Raw genomic sequence first — 22734 nt, forward strand, 5'->3', positions numbered from 1 at the left:
GCCTGAATTTCTCAATTTCACACTATCTAACTAGCAAAATTCTAGAACCTTGTGGAAGGGAGAGCAGCATAGCAGAATCTGCAAAACTTGTGGAAGACAGTTTTAGGCTTTTACTAGATACATCAAACACCATGCCTAAATGTCGCCAAGGAGCTGTTTGATAATAGCTGAAGTCGATGAACGAAAAGACTTATTGCTTTAAGTGAATAAGATTTTAAGGAGGTTATGAACTCCTTAAGAGCTGAAGCTAGAGTTGCGTTGATTATTTTACCCTTGAATATTTTATTGTTTAATTATGTTGTCCACTAAAAGATAATACAATAAGTCATTCAATTCAGCAACTTCAGCCATATTATTTCTTGTGTGGAACACCTGGGGGATTAACAACCCTCACACTGTCCGTTTCCTTAGGAAACATATCAGAAATATGAACCCAGAAATAATTTTCCTCTCGGAAACTAAACTAACCTATAAGAAATCCAATTGTGTAGCCCTTAAATTAGGTTATACAAAATCATGCTATGTTCCTGCAAAGGGGAGATTGGGGGGACTATTTTGTTGTTGGAAAACAGATCTATCAATTAAAACATTGACTCGTCCGGTAGATGGATTAAACTACAAATTCAACACTCCCCTACCGGTCCAGCATGGGCTATTTGCTTTTGTTATGGTCATCATGAAAAACATAAAGGGCTAAAATTTGGAAAGAACTAGATGAATCTATGAGAATTCATAATGAATGGCTTTTAATTGGTGATTTAAATGACTTAGTGGACTCAGAGGATTACTGTGGTCATAAGAAAGGTGCCCTCAGACTTCTAAACTGCTTAACTCACTGATCATGAATCACTCTCTTCTAGAAGTACCCTCTATAGGCTCCCAGTACACATGGTCTAATCACAAAGGGGGAAGAAAGAAGGTTAAAGAAAAACTGGATAGAGGCCTGGCATCTCTGGGGTGGTTCAGCTATTTCCCTGAAGCCCAAATAACCGCTATGCCAACCTTATTCTCTGACCATACCCTCTTAATTCTAAATACCAACCCCAACAAAAACACAGGCCCTAAATAATTCCACTTCTTACTTATTTGGGCAGATGAGAGTGGATGTAGAGAGATCATTAAGGAACAATGGAATGCTAACTGTGAATCCTCTATCCCAATGAAGCTGAGAAAATGCAAGAACTCAATCAAAACCTGGAACACGAGAGATCGAGAAAATCCAAGACAAGTTATACAGATTGAAGAAGAAATCAGGAAATTGGAAGAGGAGGGAACTAATGAAGCCAATAGGAAAAAAGAACTTCTGAGAAGAGGATATGAAAGATGGTTGCTGAGAGAAGAGTTACTTTGGAAATTTAAATCTAGGGAGCTATGGTTACAGGAGGGTGACTGAAACACTAAATATTTTATCAAATCCCCAAATTCAATAGAAGGAGAAACTCCCTAGAATTTTTGAAATCAGAGGAAGGAGATTTTAATGAAGGTTGAGGAAATGGCTGAGGCTTTCAAGAGACAACTCAAGAATGTTAGTGATTTCCCTTATGCAGGGGATGTAGAAATAGAAGGGCTAGTGTACTCCAAACTGTCTGATGAGGAATCCAGCTCACTACTTATTCCACCAACAGAAGAGGAGATTGAATTAATAGTGAAGTCTACAACAGAGAAGGAGATTGAATTAATAGTGAAGTCTACGATAACCCACTCAACCCCTGGACCTGACAGATTTCCCCCATTTTTTTTTTATCAGAAATTTTGGCCCCTTGTGAAACATGATGTGTAAACTAGTCAGGGAATTTTTTGAATCTGGAAGCTTCCCTGAAGAGATCAATTCTACAAACCTGGTGTTTATCCCAAAAGTTAAACTAACCAAAAAGATCACCCAATTCCGGCCCATCAGTGTCTGTAATGTAATCTACAGAATCCTAGCAAAATGCCTAGTGATGAGAATGTAGAACTTATTGGATAAGTTGGTAGCCTCAAATCAATCAGCTTTTATCAAAGGCAGACAATGCACAGATAATGTAATCATTGCCAATGAAATCACAAATAAGATGAGAAAAATGAAAAAGGGCAAGGGATGGCTGCTGATACAAATGGACATTTCTAATGCTTATGAAAGAATGAGGAAAGATTTTATTATTGAAGTCTTGAGGGAGATGGGGTTCCCAGATAAGTGGTGCAAAATGATAAATTAGTGTATATGAACCCCCAAATTTTCAATCAAAATTAATGGAACACAAAAAGAATTCTTCAGTTTGGAAAATGGAATTAGACAAGGGGATCCCCTATTGCCATACCTATTTATTCTGGGAATGCAAATCTTGTCCTGCTTGTTTCATAAAGCTGAAATGGAGAATGGCCTCAACGGATTCAAGCTTTGTAGAAGGGGAACTCCAATATCACACCTACTATTTGCAGACGACTGTCTAGTAATGTGTCAAGCAGTCCCCAAGCAAATAAAAAAGATCCAATATATTTTCAAAAAAAATTGAGGAGCTCTCGGGGCAGAAAATAACTTACTCTAAATCAGGGGTGTTTTCAGCAAGGGCATCCATAGGAGTAACAAGAAGTTGCTGCTTAAACTCCTAAAGTGTAAAATGTGAGGAGAAATACCTAGGGGCTAGCCTATTCAACTCCAGTTTCTTGAGGCAACAAAAGAAAAGGGGAAGATGTTTATGGAGAATAACAAGAGCAGCCTTGGTATGGACCATTTGGGAAAAGAGAAACCAAAGAATCTTCCATGAAAAGAGTAGATCAGTGAAGGAAGTGATTGAATCCATAAGGATCAGATCTGCACACAGGTTGTGCCAGGCCCAACATGATGGTCTGGGCCGTGTTGGGCCTAGGGTTCCAGGTCCACGGGCCGGCACGACAAAGCATGATGGCACACAGGCCGGTTTGGGTCATACTGTCGTGCCGTGCCGCCCGCGGCCCACGTGCCAACACGGCCCAACCTGCAGGCCCATAGCTATATAGGGTTTTTTTTTACAGAAATACCCCCAATAGCTACAAACAACTATATAGGGGGTATTTATGTATTTTGGTTTTGGGGGGAGAAAGAACGACACAAATGCCCCCAACAGCTAGTTTGGGGGGCATTTTGGGTAAAGTGATAAAAAATTTACAATGACTAAAATACCCCTCCCAATAGTTGTATAGCATTTTTTCAAATTATTGTAAATTTTGTTTTAATTTTATTTAATTTATTCGATATTTTTTAATAACGTAATTTTTTATTTTCAATTTGTAACTATATTGTATTTTTTATATTTTATTAATTTGTTCCATTTTCCAATTTTCATATTTCATTCATCCAACCATTGTTTGCTTTGTATCATTCAAATTTAAATGAAATAAAATTCCTATTTTTCTTCTAATTTGTTATTCACTTCTTATTTGGTTAAGTTTTTTTTTTTTTTCATTTCTTTGTTAGATTTCTTATTTTTTCAAATAGTTCCCAAAGGAAAGTTAAATATTTTAGTTTTACTTAGAAAAGAAAAAAAATAAAAAATGTAAAAAAAATAGTCTGGCTCTGTTCGGCCCACGCCAAGGCCCATCCTATGGCCCAAATCGGCCCGGCTTGCAGCCCACCCAGCCTAGGCCTGTGGCGTGGCATGACACGACACGGGCCCGCATGGGCTTGGGCCGTGGGCTGACCCCCCAAATTATCCATGGGGAGGGTGGCACGACTCAGGACGGCCTGTGGGCCAGCATGACATGGATTGCACTTTGCACAGGCCCGTTTTACACCTCCAAAGTTGCACAAGCAGATATACACAAAGCAGTAGTGATAATGGAATGGAAACCTCTAAGGCCAAACAAACTGAAACTAAATTATGATGGGAGCTCTTTTAGTAATCCGGGGAGGGCGGGTCTAGGGGGAGTCTTCAGAAACCATCAAGGTGTAGTAGTGGCCTTATTCTCTAGGCCAATTGGAGTTGGATATTCGGTTAAGGCTGAGATAATGTCTCTTTTACAAGGACTAAGACTGGCAACACAGCTGGTTGTTAGAGAGCTTGAAGTGGAATCAGACTCCTTATTGGTTATTTCAAATCAATTCAGATCCTTGGAAATATAAAATTGCCTTTAGGGAAATTCCTCGCAAAAATTGTAACAATAGCTTTGGATGGGTAAAAAGAACAGAAAATGGGCTGGCAGATGTCCTAGCAAAACAGGGGCAAATTCTCTTTATTTTGGGAAATGTTGTAATCTGTAATAGTAAAAAGGGGGTGATGGTAAAATTAGGGTGGCCAACCTGGTTTTTGCTATAACACCTAGGGGGAAGAATAGCTTTTTTGATGAACAAGAATAATAGGGAGAATCATTGTTCGAATAGGCATTGAGAAGGAAATCTAGGGTTACAAGTGGTGTGTGACTCCAAACCAGCATCGGCCTTTGTTCGTTCTTTGCTTAAGAAGGGGAAAAATTTCTTTCGATTGGGAGATATCCAAGCCAGTACCGACCCCTGTTCATTCGAGCATGAAAAGAGAAGCTAAAATACCCAAATACAGATACCTATAAACATTGATGCAGAAAGCGGATACCTATAAACCATGGTAGTCTCTCTTCACAATCCTTGGAGTTGCTAGGTCGATGATCATGGAAAGGAGATTTGCGGCAGTTGGATCAAAATCCTTTGTAATAGAACGACGCCTCAACCATGAAAATGATTTCGCATTAATGGAAAGAGGTAAGGGAGCTTGGACACAAATAGTCCTGTCTCAAGAGGACATTCTTTGGACCAGAACTTACACTTAGGAGGCTTTGGAAAACAAGTGAAGACAGTTAGCAGACCACAAGAGAGTTAACAAAGGAAGAATCCTATGCCTACAACTTAAAGAAAATAAATGGGGGAGATTCGTTCGTCTTAGTAGATGGGAAAAATTAGACAAGGTAAGGAACATTTGTATCCCAGAAGAGCCAGCCACCGGAGGTTGGAAATCTTTCATCCAACTATTGGACTGCTTTTTTCCTCCCAAAGTGAACCCCCGTCTTGAATACCTTTTGCTTGACCTCTTCCCTTCATTGGAAACCAAAAGTAGGATAATTAAAACTCGGGGTTTTGTGTTCCTATGACATGCCATTCGGAAACAAGAAGCTGGCCTTTGTGTATTCGAAATCACCCTCGTTGAGTTGGAAAGAAGTTGAGTTAGGGTTTTTTGCGAACCTACACTCAAAACCCTATTGAAACTACGCCCTTTTGAAAAGAAAAACAAAGCAATGGGTTTTGCCCCTACGGAAGACCTAGTCTTATCCTGGATCAAGATTAAATCAATCTTTGTCTTTGGTGATTGGGTTCAAATCGGATGTTGGTGATCAAAGATAAATTGGCGTAGTATGGAAACAAAACACGTTGAGAAAAGCTTCAAAGAAAAGAGCAAAAGTCGAACTACCAGGAAGAAGAATTCTTCACTGAATAATTAAGAGAAAACTCAATATAAAAAAATGTCTTAGCCTTCCCCTAACCACTCTTTATATAGGCATACACCCTTATATCTCCTAAAAGAAAGTTTCCTAATCTATAAAAACACTCCATAATAGAATCCTACTAAAACTCCTCAAAAATAAAGTCTTAATTGAGCAATCCTAATCTAAGAAAACACTATAATAGAATCCTACTAAAACTCTTCAAAAAGAAAGTCCTAATTGAATACAAATTTGAAATCTCGCTATAACACTAACTTGGTAATTACGAACTAAGATAGAAACTTTGCGATGGCGCCAACTTGGTAAAAATGAACTAAGATAGAAATTTTGTGATGATGCTATATCGGTAAATATTTTCTAAGTTGGGTTGGTGGTGTCAACTCTACTTCTTATTTGTCTTGGAATGGTCCCAACTTGCATAGAACTTATTAGCTTCCTTTTGTGCTGCATCATCCTCTCCTTATATGTACTAAGAGGGGTCTTCGAAAACCAACTTTGTAAATGTTTACTAAGTTGGTCCGAATCCCATACTGCATCATCCTCCCTGGGTTGGAGAGAATCCGTCATCGGATTCATGCTACTATGTGAGAGTCCTCCAACATTATGTATTGTGCTTCGTTTATGCTTCTCTGTGTCCTCCACTTTCTAAGAGAGTCCACTTTCTAAGAGACAACTAGTGGTGTAACCCTCCAATACGAATTGGAATGTCTTCATTACATTTCTTTACTTTTGAAACACAATTGTTGATCTTCAAATAATTTAGTTCTCCCTTAATGACCATTCTGAACTTTGCAAAAATGATTGCCAATATGGATCTTCTTGTAGGAGCCATAAGGGTGTGCCTATATAGAGCAACTAGGGGAAGGCTAAGACAGTTTTTGATATTGAATTTTCTCTTAAGAATTCAGTGAAGAATTCTTCTTCGTGGTAGTTCGACTTATGCTCTTTTCTTTGAAGCTTTTCTCAATGTGTTTCATTTCCGTACTGCACCATTTGGTATCAGAGCTCATGTTTGACCCTTCTTTGAATTATGGTTCCTAAGAAGAAACAAGTAGTTCACATCATGGAGTTGGATCCCAACAACGCGAAGTTGAGAAGACAAGTCATTACACTTGCTGAAGAGTTGAAACCACTGCAAGGGGACACCGACTCCGATGCAAGTGTCTCCACTCGTTCCTTTCCATCATCAAGACAAGCATCCAGGACAGTTATAGTTGTAGGTGGTGACCAGAAACAGTGGAAAATGGGTTTCAATATCGAGATCCCAAAGTTTCATAAAGGTTTCTCTACTTGGCAAGCAACCAAACCAGTTGTAGTTGCAAGTGGTGAGCAGAAACGATGGGAAACAGATCTCAAGTTTGAGTTCCCGAAGTTTAATGGAAGTATATCCTTCAATGAATTCATGGATTGGAGTTCCATGGAGGAGTTATTAGTTTCAGAGTCAGAAGGTAAAATCAAATCTTATGACTTTGTTGATTGCTCTAATATTGTTGAGGATTGTTACGAGAATCTTGCGTGGCCATTCTCCTCAACAACATCTATTGAAGAACATGTTGATTGGAGCAAACCTCCAATCTATGATGAAGAACCCATTGCTCAAGAAGAATATGTTATCCTTCATCATGATTTTCAAGAAGATGAAGACAATATTTATCATTCTGGAGGCTTTGATAGCATTGTCTTCATACAAGTTTTCGATGATCCATATTGGCAATCATTTTTGCAAAGTTCAGAATGGTCAGTAAAGGGAGAACTAAATTATTTGAAGATCAACAACTATGATTCAAAAGTTAAGAGATGTAATGAAGATATTCCAATTCGTATTGGAGGGTTACACCACTAGTTGTCTATTAGAAAGTTGGAAGCAAAGAAGCACAAACGATGCACAATATGTAATGTTGGAGAACTCTCACATAGTAGCATGAATCCGAGGATGGATTCTCTCCAACCCGGGGGGGGATGATACAGTACGGGATTCGGACCAACTGAGTAAACATTTACAAAGTTGGTTTTCGAAGACCCATCTTAGTACATATAGGGAGAGGATGATGAAGCACAGAAGGAAGGTAATAAGTTTTATACAAACTGGGACCATTCCAAGACACATAAGAAGCAGAGATGGCGCCACCAACCCAACTTAATAAATATTTACCGATATAGCATCATCACAGAATTTCTATCTTAATTCGTTTTTACCAAGTTGGTGCCATTGTAGAGCTTCTATCTTAGTTCGCAATTACCAAGTTAGCATTATAGCGGGATTTCAAATTTGTATTCAATTAGGACTTTCTTTTTGAAGAGTTTTAGCAGGATTCTATTATGGAGTGTTTTCTTATATTAGGATTGATCAGTTAAGGCTTTTTTTTTTTTTGAGGAGTTTTAGTAGGATTCTATTATGGAGTGTTTTCATAGATTAGGAAACTTTCTTGTAGGAGCCATAAGGGTGTATGCCTATATAAAAAGTAGCTAGGGGAAGGCTAAGACAGTTTTTCATATTGAATTTTCTCTTAATTATTCAATGAAGAATTCTTCTTCCTGGTAGTTCGACTTCTGCTCTTTTCTTTGAAGCTTTTCTCAACGTGCTTCTTTTCCGTACTGCGCCAACATCACAAGCACAAAAAGGATAATTGAATGTTTTGAGCTTATCACTGGCTTGAGGATTAACTTCTGCAAAAGTAGCATAGTAGCTCTTAACTTAGTGGAAGAGGAGCTTTTGGAAAGCTTCCTATCTAGGGACGCCTCTTGGAGGGAATCCAAAATCTCTCAACTTCTGGAGGTCGGTGCTGGAGAAATGTGAGAAAAAATTAGTGTAGAAGTGTTATCTTTCAAAAGGGGGAAGGCTTACCCTTTTGAAGGCCTCAACAAATCTGCTAGTCTACTACTTCCTTTCAGTCTTTCAAATCCCAACCAAAGTCAGAAATCAGATTGAGAAGCTTCAAAGGAACTTTCTTTGGGAAGGAGGTGGGGAGAAAAGAAGCCACTTAGTCAGTTGGGAACAAGTTTGCAAGCCTAAAGAGGAAGGGGGATTGGGAATTGGGCACTTAAAAGAGAAAAAATCCTCCCTCTTAGGTAAATGGCTGTGGAGGTTCCCTAAAGAATCCAATACTCTTTGGACAGCTATAATCTCAAGCAAATATGGATCAAATGCAAACGGGTGGGATAGCAATTTCCATTTGAACAGGATAAAGCCAACAAATCCTTGGAAAGGTATCATCTCAGCCCACACTTCTTTCTTTCCTTTTATAAGATATAAAGTGGGAAATGGTTCAAAAATAAAGTTTTGGAAAGACCTATGGTGGGGAGAAACTACCCTTGCAACCTCATTCCCCAGACTTTTCAACCTCACCCTTGACCAAGAAGCCACTGTTTCTTCTAAGGGACCAGAGATTTCTGAACTAATAGACTTAAATTCAGTCCCTTAAAGAAGCGTACATCCCCCCCTCCTCTTCTGGCACCCGAATATGGACCCTTCACCCTATTGGCGAATTTTCTTCCAAGTCTATGTTCAAGGTTTTGATTTCTGACTGTAGAGATAGCTGATAGGCTACTAGAGTGTGTGGGGTTCCAACCCCACATTTTATATTTTCTGTTTATCTTCTTTTAAATTATAATAGTTGGGCCTTATTTGTCTTTTTTTATTTTTTTATTTTTAAGTAACGGTATTAAGGTAACTAGTCATTGTAATAAGATTCAATATAAATCAGACTTAGTGAGTGGCTAGAGATTATTATTCAGCCAAACCCTTCTTTTTCTTCTTCTTCTCTTCCTCTCTCTTCCCTCTTCTATTTGTGACCCTCTTTTTCTCTTTTTTTTTTTTTTCTACTGAATTGAACCCAGAAAAATCTATTTTCTGATTTAATTCTTTCAAGTTGGTATCAGAGCCAAAACTAGGGCAGTTTAGGGATCTCATGTGAGCGTAATCCAGTCGGCAGCATGAGAGGTTACTGAATCTGGAGTTTTGCATCTTCGCCTGATTCTTAGAGGATCACTGGAGTTTTGAATTGTGCCCAAGGGGTTTCTTGACCTTTGGAGAGTTTCCGGTGACCAGGAAGGATCAGAGAAGTCAGGTAAGTCAACAATTAGGGATTAATCTGAAGATTAAAGGTGGCGATCAAATTCTTTCTGCAAAAGATCTAACCTTATTGGGATCGTCCTGAAAAGGAGCAGTTTTTTTAACCTTCTGGAAGCAGCAGTTAATAAAATTCTGTCTCCCCTGCCATTTCTTTAGGGTTTTGACAGTTTTCTGATTTAATTCAGCAGTTTTCTGATTTTTCTGTTAGTTTCTCTGAGGCGTTTTTGAATTCCCTCGGTTAGTTCTTGCTCCGACATCTTTTCTGTGACTGTGGTTGGTTCTTGGGCAACTACAGTAATCAGATTTTTGATTTCTGGGTGATCCTTGTTGACTGAGGAGTATTTCTTGGAAGTTATTAATAGTCTGAAATTGATTTCTGGGTAATACTTCTCGACTGAGGAGTGGTTGGTTCTTGTGGTGATTCTCAGCTGTGAGTTTTTTTTTTTTTTCCTAATTCAGCAAAGACTGTTTACAAAGGTTGGAAGTGGTTGGTTTTCAAAGTAGTGACTATTAACATCTTCTTTAAAATGGAGAAGGGAGAAGGTTGGAAGTGAATTCAAGACTCAAGGGGAAGGTATTTTGGGGGTGGAAGCATGACTGAAAGTTCTTTTCAGATTACAACTGTTAGGTTCGATGGAACAAATTACTTGGAGTGGGCACAATCAGCCATGATGGCTATTGGAGGTAGAGGCAAATTAGGCTATGTGACTGGGGATATAAAGAAACCAGCCAAAGAAGACACATAACTTGCCAAATGGGTTCAAGAGAACTATTTGGTGATGACATGGCTATGCAATTCAATGCAGCTCCACATTAGCCGAAATTATTTATGGGCAAAAATGGCCAAGGAAATCTGGGATAATATGAAAGAGATCTACTCCCAACCCCTTAATGTTGCTAGGGCTTATGAATTGAAGTGTGAAGTGAATAATCTCAAGCAAGGGGAGAAGTCAGTCTCCGTTTACTTTGCTACCTTGAAATCTTTGTGGCATGAAATCAACCATTTGGAAACTATCGAATGGGAGAGTTAGAGAGGCAACTACTTATAGCAAGCTGATTGAAACAAACGGAGTTTTTAGTGTGACCTTGTCTCAGGCTTATTCACTAGTGCATAGTGAAAAGAGTAGGAGAAAAGTGATGTTACATGTTCAGCCCATGGAATCAGCCCTAGCAGTAACAAAAACAGAAATTTGGGAGAGATCAGGAAAAAAAATAAAGAAGGAAGATAAAAAGGAGATGTTTTGTGATCATCGTAAGAAACCCAAGCATACTAGGGACACTTGTTAGAAGTTGCATCATTATCTTGTTCCAGCAAGACTCAGAAATAAGAAAGGAAGTACTAATATGGCAGTCAACACTGACAACGTATTGTCATCCAATACAAGAACCACATCTCTATATTTCTTAGCTGCTGTCTGGGCCGCCTTGACACAATTAGAAAATGAAGGTGGTATTTCTGGGTCATCATCTCAATCTTTAGCCGCCACTCTTGCCAATCCTACTTCAACTTTTGCTTCCTCAGGTACAAGAGCTACAACATATCACACTTCAGCCCCAAGTAACACTAGACCCTTCTGGGTAATAGGCTCAGGTGCTTTTGACCATATGACTAGTTTATCCACCTTGTTTACCACTTACTATTTATCCTCTGGCAGAGACAAAGTATCTATTGCTGATGGCTCTCTTGTGCCTATATCTGGCAAGGGAGACATCAAACTGTCTGATGCTATCTCCTTGTCCTCAGTTTTGCATGTCCCTAAACTTAGTGCTAACTTGCTTTCAATTAGTAGTATTACTAAGAATCAAAACTGTTCAGTGACTTTTTTTCTTGACCGTTGTGTTTTTTAGGATCTGGAAATGAGGAAGGTGATTGGGATTGGTCGTGAGAAGCAATCTTCCTTTTGAAATTGTGCATACTGATGTTTGGGGGCCATATCATACTCACTGCTAGGGGGGGGGTACAAATACTTCTTGTTATTTGTTGATGATTATACCTGTTTCTCGTGGGTTTACCTTATGCACTCTCGAGATGAGGTCCCTTCACTGACCCAAGCTTTTCATCAGATGGTACTAACCCAATTTGAAATCAAGATGAAAATTCTCAAATCTAATAATGCCAAGGAGTACTTTGCAAAACCTTTGGCATCATATCTCCTAGATCATGGAGTTATTCATCAGAGTACTTGTCCCCGTACACCTTAGCAGAATGGGGTTGCTGAGAGAAAAAACTGACATATTTTGGAAGTAGTAAGAAGCATTACACTCGACTCTTGTGTTCCCATATGCTTCTAAGGGGATGCAATCTGTATTGCTGTTTACCTTATTAACCGAATTCCTTCACGGGTTTTAGACATGAAAAGACCATTTAACCTTCTGTATCCAAACAAGGATTTGTTCACTATTCCCCTTAAAACCTTTGGGTGTACTTGTTTTGTTCAAATCTTGGGACCTCATCGCTCCAAATTTGATCCCAAAGCTGCTAAATGTATTTTCCTTGGGTATGCACAAAACCAAAAGGGGTATTGTTGTTATGAGCATGTTTCGGGAAGGCATTCCGTGTCCATGGATGTCATCTTTTTTGAGGATATGCCCTACTATCATAGGGCTTATCCTCAGGGGGAGAGTTGTGAGAAAGGGATTTCAGCCCCCAAAGTTCCATTACCTATCCCAGTTATTGAGGGGGAGTGTCGTGAAGAGGGTTGTCAGAAGTGCAGGGAGTTGAGAGTGTATCACAAATAGTGGTGGAGGCAGGTTGATTCTCCTTCTCAGCAGTCCAGACTGATCCCAACACCTTCTACAGCTTCAGATCTAGGCATTACACCCACTGTTGAGCCCACTGTTGCAGATACTTTGCCTAACACTGTTGAGCCTCAGTCTCTTCCTTCAGATGACCTTGATCTCCCAATTGCAATTCGTAAAGGGAAGCGTCGTTGTACTTCATCTATTGCTCATTGTGTCTCCTAGTTTCTCTCCTATGATCGTCTCTCAGAATCTTGTAGATCATTCCTAGCATCTATTGCTACCATTCCTATACCCAGAATAGTGCAAGAAGCTCTTCTGATACCTGAATGGAAGGAAGCAATGAAAGTAGAGATGGATGCACTTGTTAAGAACAACACTTGGGAACTAGTTGATCTGTCTAAGGGGAAGAAACCTGTTGGGTGCAGATGGGTGTTTATAGTGAAATATAATGTTGATAGCTTTGTAGAGAGATATAAGCCAGATTGGTTGCAAAGGGCTTCACACAAACTTATGGCATAGACTATATGGAAACCTTTGCACCAGTTGCCAAAATGAACACTATCAAGGTCCTACTATCTATGAATGCAAACTTCTCTTGGCCACTATTTCAGATGGACGTCAAGAATGCTTTTCTAAACGAAGATTTGTAGGAGGTGTACATGGAGTCGCCTCCTGACTTTTACAGTACAGAAGCAGGAAAGAAAGTTTGTCGACTAAAGTAGGCTTTATATGGGCTGAAACAATCTTCGAGAGCTTTGTTTGATAGGTTTAGACAGGCTTTGGAAAAGTTTGGTTACATGTAGGCTCAATCAGATCACACTCTCTTCTTTAAGAAGACAAACTCCTCTTTGACCTTACTTGCTATCTATGTGGATGACATTGTGGTGACTGGAAGTGATATTAGTGAGATAGATGATCTTAAGCAGAATTTTCACAAAGTTAGGAGTATGTCCTGGACTTATTGGAAGTGATATTGGTGACGAGAACTGCGTTATTTCCTAGGAATTGAGGTAGCTCAATCTAAGCATGGTATTTTCATCTTCAAAGAAAGTATGTCCTAGACTTATTGGAAGAAACTGGAAAGTTAGGAGTAAAGCTTGCTGACACACCCATTGAGTTGAACCATAAGATAAGTGCAGAAGGAGGAGAACCTTTTGAGGATAGGGCTATGTATCAAAGGTTGGTTGGAAAACTTTTTTATCTCTGCCTAACATGACCAGACATTTCATATGCTGTTAGTGTTGTCAGTTAGTACATGCATTCTCCTAGGACCACTCACCTTCTTGCGGTGGAAAGGATACTTGCTTACTTGAAAAGATGCTTAGGGAGAGGCATACTTTTCAAGAACAGTAGACACATGAAGATAGAGGTGTGTACAGATGCTGATTGGGTTGGATCCATTGATGACAGAAGATCTGCTTCTGGGTATTGTGCATTTGTAGGGGGGAACCTTGTTTCTTGGAGAAGCAAGGAACAAAATGTTGTTGTTCGCCCCAGTGCTGAAGCTGAATACAGGTCCATGGCCAATGGTGTTGCAGAAGTGTTATGGCTGAAATCTTTGCTGGATGAAGTTGGAATTGACTATGAGAAACCTCCGATGCTGTATTGTGATAATCAAGCAGCAATTAACATTGCCCATAACCCAATACAACATGCCAGGACTAAACATATCGAGGTGGACAGGCATTTTATCCAAGAACGAGTTGCATCTCAAGAAGTGTGTCTTCCTATGTTACCTCCGACATGCAACTAGCTGATCTTTTTACTAAAGCAGTCACAAAATTCAGGTTGGAGACAGATTTACGCAAGTTGGGTATGACAAATATCTACTCCCAACTTGAGGGGGAGTGTAGGGATAGCTGATAGGCTACTAGAGTGTGTGGAGTTCCAACCCCACATTTTATATTTGTTGTTTATCTTCTTTTAAATTAGAATCTAATTTGTCTTTTTTTTTTTTTTTTTAAAGTAAGGGTATTAAGGTAACTAGTCATTGTAATAAGGTTCAATATAAATAAGACTTAGTGGGCTGCTAGAGATTATTATTCAGTCGAACCCTTTCTTCTTTTTCTTCTTCTCTTCCTCTCTCTTCCCTCTTCTATTCGTGACCCTCTTTTTCTCTTCTTTTTCTACTAAATTGAACCAAGAAAAATCTATTTTCTGGTTTAATTCTTTCAAGTCTGATGAACATCACTCCTTCCCCTTCAAGAAGATCTGGTGCAGCCATATCTCTTCAAGAGTCTACTTCTTTGTCTGGGAAGCTTGTATTCAAAAATTAAATACTCATGATCTCTTACAAAAGAAGTATTTGGGAAGATTGTCTATCTCTCCTCATGTTTGCATTTTATTGCCTCAGTGAAGGTTGTTGAATATTAATCAATTTTATGATGTTTTCTGAGTAGTTGTTCTATTTTAGTTGTTAGATAGGAGGTGGGGACCACAGTAGTTATGTGAGTCCAAATTTTATTATGTTTTTGAGTTTTATATATGTTGTTTTATGTCTTGCTGCCCTATAAGGGCATAGTTGTCTTTGTACTGCTCTATTATTTTTAGTATAAATAATAAGTGAAGGGGGCGGCCATATCATTGCTCTCTTTTCGTTTCAAGGTCTCTTCTTCTCTTCTTTTCTTTCTCTCTTCTCTCTTCAAGAAACTACTTTTCTTTCATATTTTTTAATTCAGCAGATTTCTACTTGGTATCAGAGCATCGGGTAGGGTTTCTTGAAGCATACTCATGCAGCCCTAGATCGGCCATCTGCATGAAGTAATAAAGGGCTGATCGATCTACTATAGATTGCCCAGTTCTTGGATTTTTTGGTGGGATCTAGTCATCAGAAAGTTGATCTACTATTCGACATCAAAATCAGGAAGAACTGGAGTACGGGGAAGAGCTCCAAAAAAGGTGGACTCTTTGTTTTTGATCAAATCTTGGGCGCCCAGGTATTGTTACCTTTCTTTTGATTTTCTGAAGAGGGCGGTTAAGTTTCTGGAATTTTCTGAGCCTTCTGGAGTGATCGATTCACTCTTCTCTCTGTTGGGAGGCGTGGGGAGGAGAGAGATTTCTCTCCGAATAGGGTTTTCTTCTTCCGAAAGGGTTGGCTTCTATGTGTGTGATATTAAATTGTTTCTGAAAGGTCTCCAGTTTTTTTTTTTTTTTTTACTGTTGGATTGTTTGAAGTAAGATGGAGAGTTGGAATACTAAGGTGAAATCCACCGATACTGTGGGACTAAGTGTTGGAAGTAGTAGTGATATCTTTGGGTCTGGAATCATTACTACAATTAGACTTGATGGTACAAATTATTTAGTGTAGGCACAATCAGCCAAGATGGCTATTGGTGCCTGTGGAAAATTAGGGCACATTACTGGGGAGGAGAAGAAACCTGATATAGACTCTTCCCGATGGGTGCAGTAGAATTACATGGTAATGTCCTGGCTGTGTAATTTTATGTTACCTCATATTGCAAAAATTTCCTATGGGCTAATACTGCTAAGGAGATTTGGGATGTAGTGATTGAAACTTACTCTCAGAAGCAAAATGAAGCCAGAGCCTATTAGTTAAGGAATCAGGTGATAAGTATGAAGCAGGGAGAAAAACCTCTTGCTGTGTATTTCTCCATGCTGAAAACCCTATGGTAGGAAATAGATCACTTAGAAACTGTGGTATGGGAAAGTGTGAATGATGCAGCAACCTATCATAGACTGGTAGAGAGGAATAGGGTTTTTGAGTTCTTGGCAGTGCTGAACCCCAAAGTCCGTGAAGGAACACGGTTAATCAAATGCACGGCTGTAAAAACTGCATAGGAACTGAAGCACACACCATAAGACTCCTTGCCACCTCCACAATGTGTCTGTTTTTCCTCTCAGCAACTCCATTCTGTTGCGGTGTATATGCACAACTACTCTGATGAATTACACCATGTTCTAAGAGATACGTGGTCAGGTCCTTCGCAAAGTACTCTTTGGCATTATCTGATCTAAAAACCTTAGCTCTCACTCCAAATTGTGCGAGAACCATCTGGTGGAATTGTCGTACCAAAGTTAGGAACCTCATCATGTGATCTCATCAAATATATCCAAGAATATCGTGTATAATCATCCACAAACAAGAGAAAGTAATGGAATCCTCCCATGAAAGGGATATGATATGGCCCCCATACATCAATGTAAACAATATTAAAAGAAAAAATACTTCTTTTATTACTTGGTTTAAAAGACTGTCTACAATGCTTTCCTAACTGGCAACTCTCACACTCCAAAGTAGATAACTGAACAAACTCAAGCAGCTTTGGGAAAAGACATTTCAAAGAACTAAAAGAGAGATGTCCTAAGCGATTGTGCCAAAGCATAATTTGGTTCACTGACTCTGACCCACTACTATTGCTATTGCTAACATGATGGCCCCGATGTTGGAATCTCATCCAAAAGGTAGACTCCATTCACCTCACGATCACTCCCAATCATCTTCTTTGACTCCAGATCCTGTAAAACGCAATTACTAGGAAGAAAGGTCACGGAACAATTCAAATTTTTTGTCAAAGAACTAACAAATAGTAGGTTGGTATGAAGTCTAGGGACATGTAAAGCAGAAGATAGAGTTATATCATTGGTCACTCTAACTGTCCCCTTCCCAGCATGGGAATATGTGAACCATCTGCTGTAGAGACTATCTCTACCAGAGCACAACTGATAGGAACTGAGAAGGGTAGGGGCATTAGTTATGTGCTTAGATGCTCCTGAGTCTATAACTCGGGGAGGTTCCTCCTTACCTAAAGTGGATGCAAGATTTGCAGTTGCATATGAACTACCTGTATGTGCAAAGGAATTGGTGTAGTTGGCTCCTGCATTCTGTTGTCCATCTAGAAGTCTAGAGCTAGGTGAATCTTTCTTACTCATAAACTGTCCAAACCTCTCCAATTCTGTTCTCACTGCGGCTATTGCAATGGATTCCCAATCAATTTGGGAAAGAGGAGCCGAAGAGTCTCCTATAGTGGCCTGATTTGCATTTCCCTTCTTGTTCCTTATTCGGGCAGGCATAAGGGGTATTGTTGTTATGACCCAGTGTCGAGGAGCAGATTTGTCACTATGGATGTTACCTCTTTGAATCCACCTTCTTCTCGAGTGGTTCTCCTCAAGAGGAGAGCTTTGGGGAGGAGAACTCACAATCTGTTCCTCTTCCTGTTTGTTTGGTGCCTCCATCAATTGAGCCAGCACCTGCACATCCAATTTCATTATCTGAGCCACTACAAGCAGCCTCACAGAAATATCAGCGCCGACAGACGATGTTTGACTCCACACCACTCTCTATCAGTCCTTCTGAAATTCCAGATTTGGTAGATACAGTTCCAGGTATTCCTCTTGAGCCCGAGTTTGTTATGTTTTCTAATGATAATGCTCCTGTCCCTAACACCATTGTTGCAGCTGATCCTACTGACCTTGATCTTCCCATTGCACTTCGTAAGGGGAAGAGAAAGTGTACAACCCATTGCATTTTACACCATCTTTCGTACAGTGCCTTATCACCCACCTACCATGCTTTTCTTTCTTCCCTGGATTCTGTGTCTATACCCATGAATGTTACTGAGGCTCTCTCCAAACTTGAGCAGAAAATAGCCATGCAAGATGAGATGGATGCTTTGGTTAAAAACCAAACTTGGGAAATAGTTGATCTCCCCCCAGACAATGAGACATTCGGATGTAGATGGGTATTCATAATGAAGTATAGGGCCGACGGCAAGATAGAGAGGTACAAGGAAGAGTTGGTAACTGTTAGCGTGGGGGTATTTCTATCTTTATACCTTGATTGATGTTGCTGATCTGTAATGTTGTGTTGAAACATGTGCTCTTAACTTAAGTAAGGGCACATAGGTCTTTTTAGTTATGTTTTAATAATAGTATAAATACTTACTGGCCGACTGGGAGAAGTCAAGTTGATTCTTTTAGTTCGAACCAGAATTCTCTCTTCTCTCTTTCTCTCTTTCTCTCTTTCTTTATCACTCTTTCTTCTTCTACATAACTGAACTCAGTCAGGCCGAACTCTAAGGCAGACCTGAATTGTATCATGGTATCAGAGCTACATAATTCAGGTCTGCCTAGATTTCTGCTTGCCTAGGGTTCATTCTCTATGCACCCTATCTAGGGTTTTCTTTTTTTTTTTCTGTGTTTGATTGGAGACAAGGGAAAGGGCTGAAAAGGAGTGATCGCCCTCTTCCCTTGGGGGTCTCTATGCCTCCAGTCAGGTCGTATGTGGTCGGTTGCTGTGATTTCTGAGATCGCCCTCTCCTAGTAGAGGAAGAATAGAGGGCCGAACTGTGTGTGGCTGTTGTGTGTGGACTGCTCTCCTGCTCGCATGAGTGTTACTTCAGCGATAAGGTAAGAGACTTCAGTGCATGATATCTGTTATGGATTAAATAGAAGGTGTGTTTCAGACCATTTGCTAGGGTTTCGGCCAGTTAGGGCTAGGGTTTATGCTGGTTTCTTTGTGCATTTTGAAGGAAGAGATATGATCATATAGTGGTAAGATTTCAGGTAGTTGTAGGAGTAGGGTTTGTTGTGTGGGCACACTTTTCAGCAGCAACAAGTGCTGAAATCAGTGTGATAGGTGTGATTTAGGGTTTGTGGTGTAAAGAGCACACATTCCAGCAACAATTAGTGCTGCAATCAGTGTGACAGGTGTGACCTAGTGGTGTGGAGTGTGCAGATCTCAGTGATAATAGAATTCAGCATGTGTGCAGAATTGGTGATAACATAATGGGAGACAATAATGATTATAAACCTAGTGTGATGGTGCCTACAGACTACCTGAATGTTCAGATGACCTCCATTAAATTAAATGGAGAGAATTATGTGCCTTGGGCTAAATCCGTAGAAGTCTTTCTGAAGGCAAAGAAGAAGGTATAACACATCAGAGAGGAGAAACCCTCCTCTGACTCTCACGAGTATGAAGACTAGGAGCAAGAGGATGCTCAGATCATCACATGGTTGTGGAACAGTATGGAACCCAAGATTAGTGTGAACTTCATGTTCCTTGATACTGCCAAAGATGTGTGGGACCATGCGAAGAAATTGTATTCGGGGCAGGACAATACAACCAGAGTTTATCAGCTTTATCAAGAGTACTTTAATCTACAACAGGGCAATCAGAGTCTTGAGGAGTACTATGCCAACATGAGGAACATACGTAATGAGTTGAATGTCTATCATCCTCTTACTTCTGATGTCAAGATTCAGCAACAACAGAGAGAGCAGCTTGATGTGACTAGATTTTTGGTGGGACTAAAGTCTGAATATGAACCAATACGGGCTCAGATATTAGGGGGATCAGCTCTTCTGTCCCTAGAAGAGGTATTTGCTCGACTTCGGAGGATTTCTATTGGATCTACTGAGAACTCTAATATCTCAGATAGATTTGCCTTTGCTGCATCGAGAGGTCGTGGTGGTAGAGGTGGAGCTCGGGGAGCTCAGTCTGGCCGTGGTGTTGGAAGTGGTTCTGCATATGGCCGAAGTGGCAATGGTGGGTCTACTTATAATCGTGGTGGTGGTCGTACTGGGAGCAGAGATTCAGGGGGAGCCCGTGGTAGAGGACGTAGCTCAGGCCCGAGGAAGTGCACTCATTGTGGTATGGGCATACCATCAACTATTGTTATGATTTACATGGTCCTCCCTCAACTTGGGCCAATCATGCCGCGACCGGTGACTCAAGTTCCAGCTTTAGACAGGAGAATCATTCATCTGACCAGTTGCTTCCTACATCCACAGATGGTCCCATGAAGGAGATGGTGAGTGTTCCCCATGATGAATATGAGAGGTTTATCCAATCACAGCAGAACACGGCGACTTTTGCTCACTCAGGTATGGCTTGTCTGGCATCTACACCCAATCCCTGGATCATTGACTCTGGAGCCTCCGATCACATGACTGGAACTCCAGGTGTGTTTTCCTCCTTATCTCATTGCTCAACATCACAATCTGTTACCCTTGCTAATGGTTCCACATCCTCAATTTGTGGTGTTGGTAATGTTGACCTAGATCCTATATCCCTCTCATCAGTTCTGTATGTTCCTAAATTTGCCTTTTAACCTTATGTCTGTTAGTAAGCTGACCAAATCACTTAACTACTCCATTACCTTTTATCCTTCTATGTGTGTCTTTCAGGATCTCAAGACGGGGATGAAGATTGGTGGAGGGCATGAAGCAGGTGGAGGGCATGAAGCAGGTGGACTGTATTATCTTGACGGTGGTGGTGGTAGAACTTCAACAACTCTCCAGTCATCTCTTTCTCCTCTCCAGTGGCACTGCCGATTTGGTCATCCGTCGCTCAAAGTCTTGAAGTCCTTAGTTCCGTCCTTGAGTCAGATTTCTGTTTTGGATTGTGAGTCGTGTCAGTTTGGGAAACACCATCGTGTTCCCTTTAGTTCTAGGGTTGATAACCGTGTGTCGAGTCCTTTTTCTTTAGTTCATTCAGATGTTTGGGGTCCTTATAAAGTAATGTCATATAATGGATACAGATATTTTGTCATTTTTGTGGATGATTTTTCAAGGATGACGTGGCTCTATTTAATGAAAGAAAGAAGTGAATTGTTTACCATTTTTCAAAAATTTTATGCTGAAATTCGTAACCAATTTGGTACCCACATCAAAGTTTTTCGTTCTGATAATGGCCGCGAATATTTATCCTCGTCATTTCAGGAATACCTGGACCAACACGGCATTATACATCAGACCTCGTGTACCTACACCCCACAACAAAACGGGGTGGCTGAGAGAAAGAATCGCCATCTCCTTGAAACAGCAAGATCCCTAATGCATCACATGCATGTTCCCAAACCTTTTTGGAGTGATGCAGTGCTTACCTCTTGTTTTCTGATTAATCGGATGCCCACGTTCATCCTTGATGGTCAGTCTCCGTTTCAGGTCTTGTTTCCCACTTTGTCTCCGTTTCCTCTTACGCCGAGAGTTTTTGGGTGTGTCTGTTTGTACATAATCTGGGTCCCGGGAACGACAAGTTTGATGCCCGTTCTCTCAAGTGCATCTTCCTTGGCTATTCTCGGACCCAGAAAGGGTATAGGCGTTACCATCCTGGTTCTCGACGGTCCTTTGTGTGTGCTGATGTCAGTTTCTTGGAGTCTACTCTGTTCTTTTTGGGGTCTGGTGATGCTTCTTCCTCCTCATCACCTCCTCCTCTTCCACTTCCCGTTGTCGATCCTCCTCCCTTTGTTCCAGTCGTGACCAAATCCTTGCCTCCGGTGCCACCACCTGTTGAACGCCCACCTATCCGTCATGTGTATACACATCGCCCACGTGCACCAGCTACTACTCCTCCGGCTACATCTCCGTCGACGGATCCGGCACCAAACCCCTACTTAGCATCTGAGATTGATCTACCCATTGCTTTGCGGAAAGGTAAACGTACTTGCACCCTTCATCCCATTTCTAATTATGTTTCTCTTACTCACCTTTCCGCTTCCCATCGCTAGTTTGTTACCTTGTTATCATCAGTTATTGTTCCTAAAGATGTCCAGGAAGCCCTTGCCTCTCCAGGGTGGTGTCGTGCCATGGAAGAACTCTCAACCCTTCATCATAATCATACTTGGGACCTCACTGCTCTTCCTCCTAGGAAGCAAGCTGTTGGTTGTAAGTGGGTTTATACGGTTAAGTATCTGCCTGATGGTAGTGTTGAACGCCTGAAAGCGCGATTAGTTGCAAAAGGGTACTCCCAAACATATGGCATTGACTACACAGAGACCTTCTCACCGGTTGCTAAGATAGGGTCAGTTCGTGTTGTGATCTCTCTTGCAGCCATGTATGAGTGGCCACTATATCAGCTTGATATCAAGAATGCCTTTTTGCATGGTGACTTACTCGAGGAGGTCTACATGGAGCAACCTCCAGGGTTTGTTGCTCAGGGGGAGGATGGTAAGGTGTGCAAACTAAGGAAGGCTATATATGGGCTTAAACAGTCTCCTCGAGCATGGTTTGGTAGGTTCAGTGAGGTGGTAAAGAAGTTTGGCATGAAACAGTGCAAAGTTGACCATTCTGTATTTAGTCATGACTCTCCGGGAGGAAAAATACTGTTGGTGGTGTATGTAGATGATATTGTTATTACTGGGAATGATAGCATTGGTATTGACAGGCTGAAGACTTATCTGCAGTATCACTTTCAGACAAAGGATCTGGGTAAACTGAAATACTTCTTGGGGATAGAGGTAGCGAGATCCAAGTATGGGATTAACCTGTGCCAGAGGAAGTATGTGCTTGATTTGCTGGAAGAAACAGGCTTGTTAGGTGCCAAACCAGCTGAAACACCCATGGACACAAATACCAAGCTAAGCAGTGATATGGGTGAAGTGTTTGAAGACCCTAGCAGATACCGACGACTTGTGGGCAAACTGAACTACCTAACCATTACCAGACCAGACATCTCAATTGCAGTTAGTGTGGTAAGCCAGTTCATGCAAAAACCTTTGATTCCTCATTGGAATGCGGTTCTGAGAATTGTG

General features: G+C 40.6%; 1 protein-coding gene across 2 annotated transcripts in view; it reads left to right on the forward strand.

The window, feature by feature from the left end:
* The window catches only part of NAP7 (non-intrinsic ABC protein 7), a 45231-nt gene that overhangs the window by 12949 nt on the left and 9548 nt on the right, over positions 1 to 22734 (forward strand). The gene's annotated exons all lie outside the window — the stretch shown is intronic.

The sequence above is a fragment of the Nelumbo nucifera genome, chromosome 5 (assembly GCF_055504915.1).
Source record: "Nelumbo nucifera cultivar China Antique chromosome 5, China Antique-T2T, whole genome shotgun sequence".
NCBI lineage: Eukaryota > Viridiplantae > Streptophyta > Magnoliopsida > Proteales > Nelumbonaceae > Nelumbo > Nelumbo nucifera.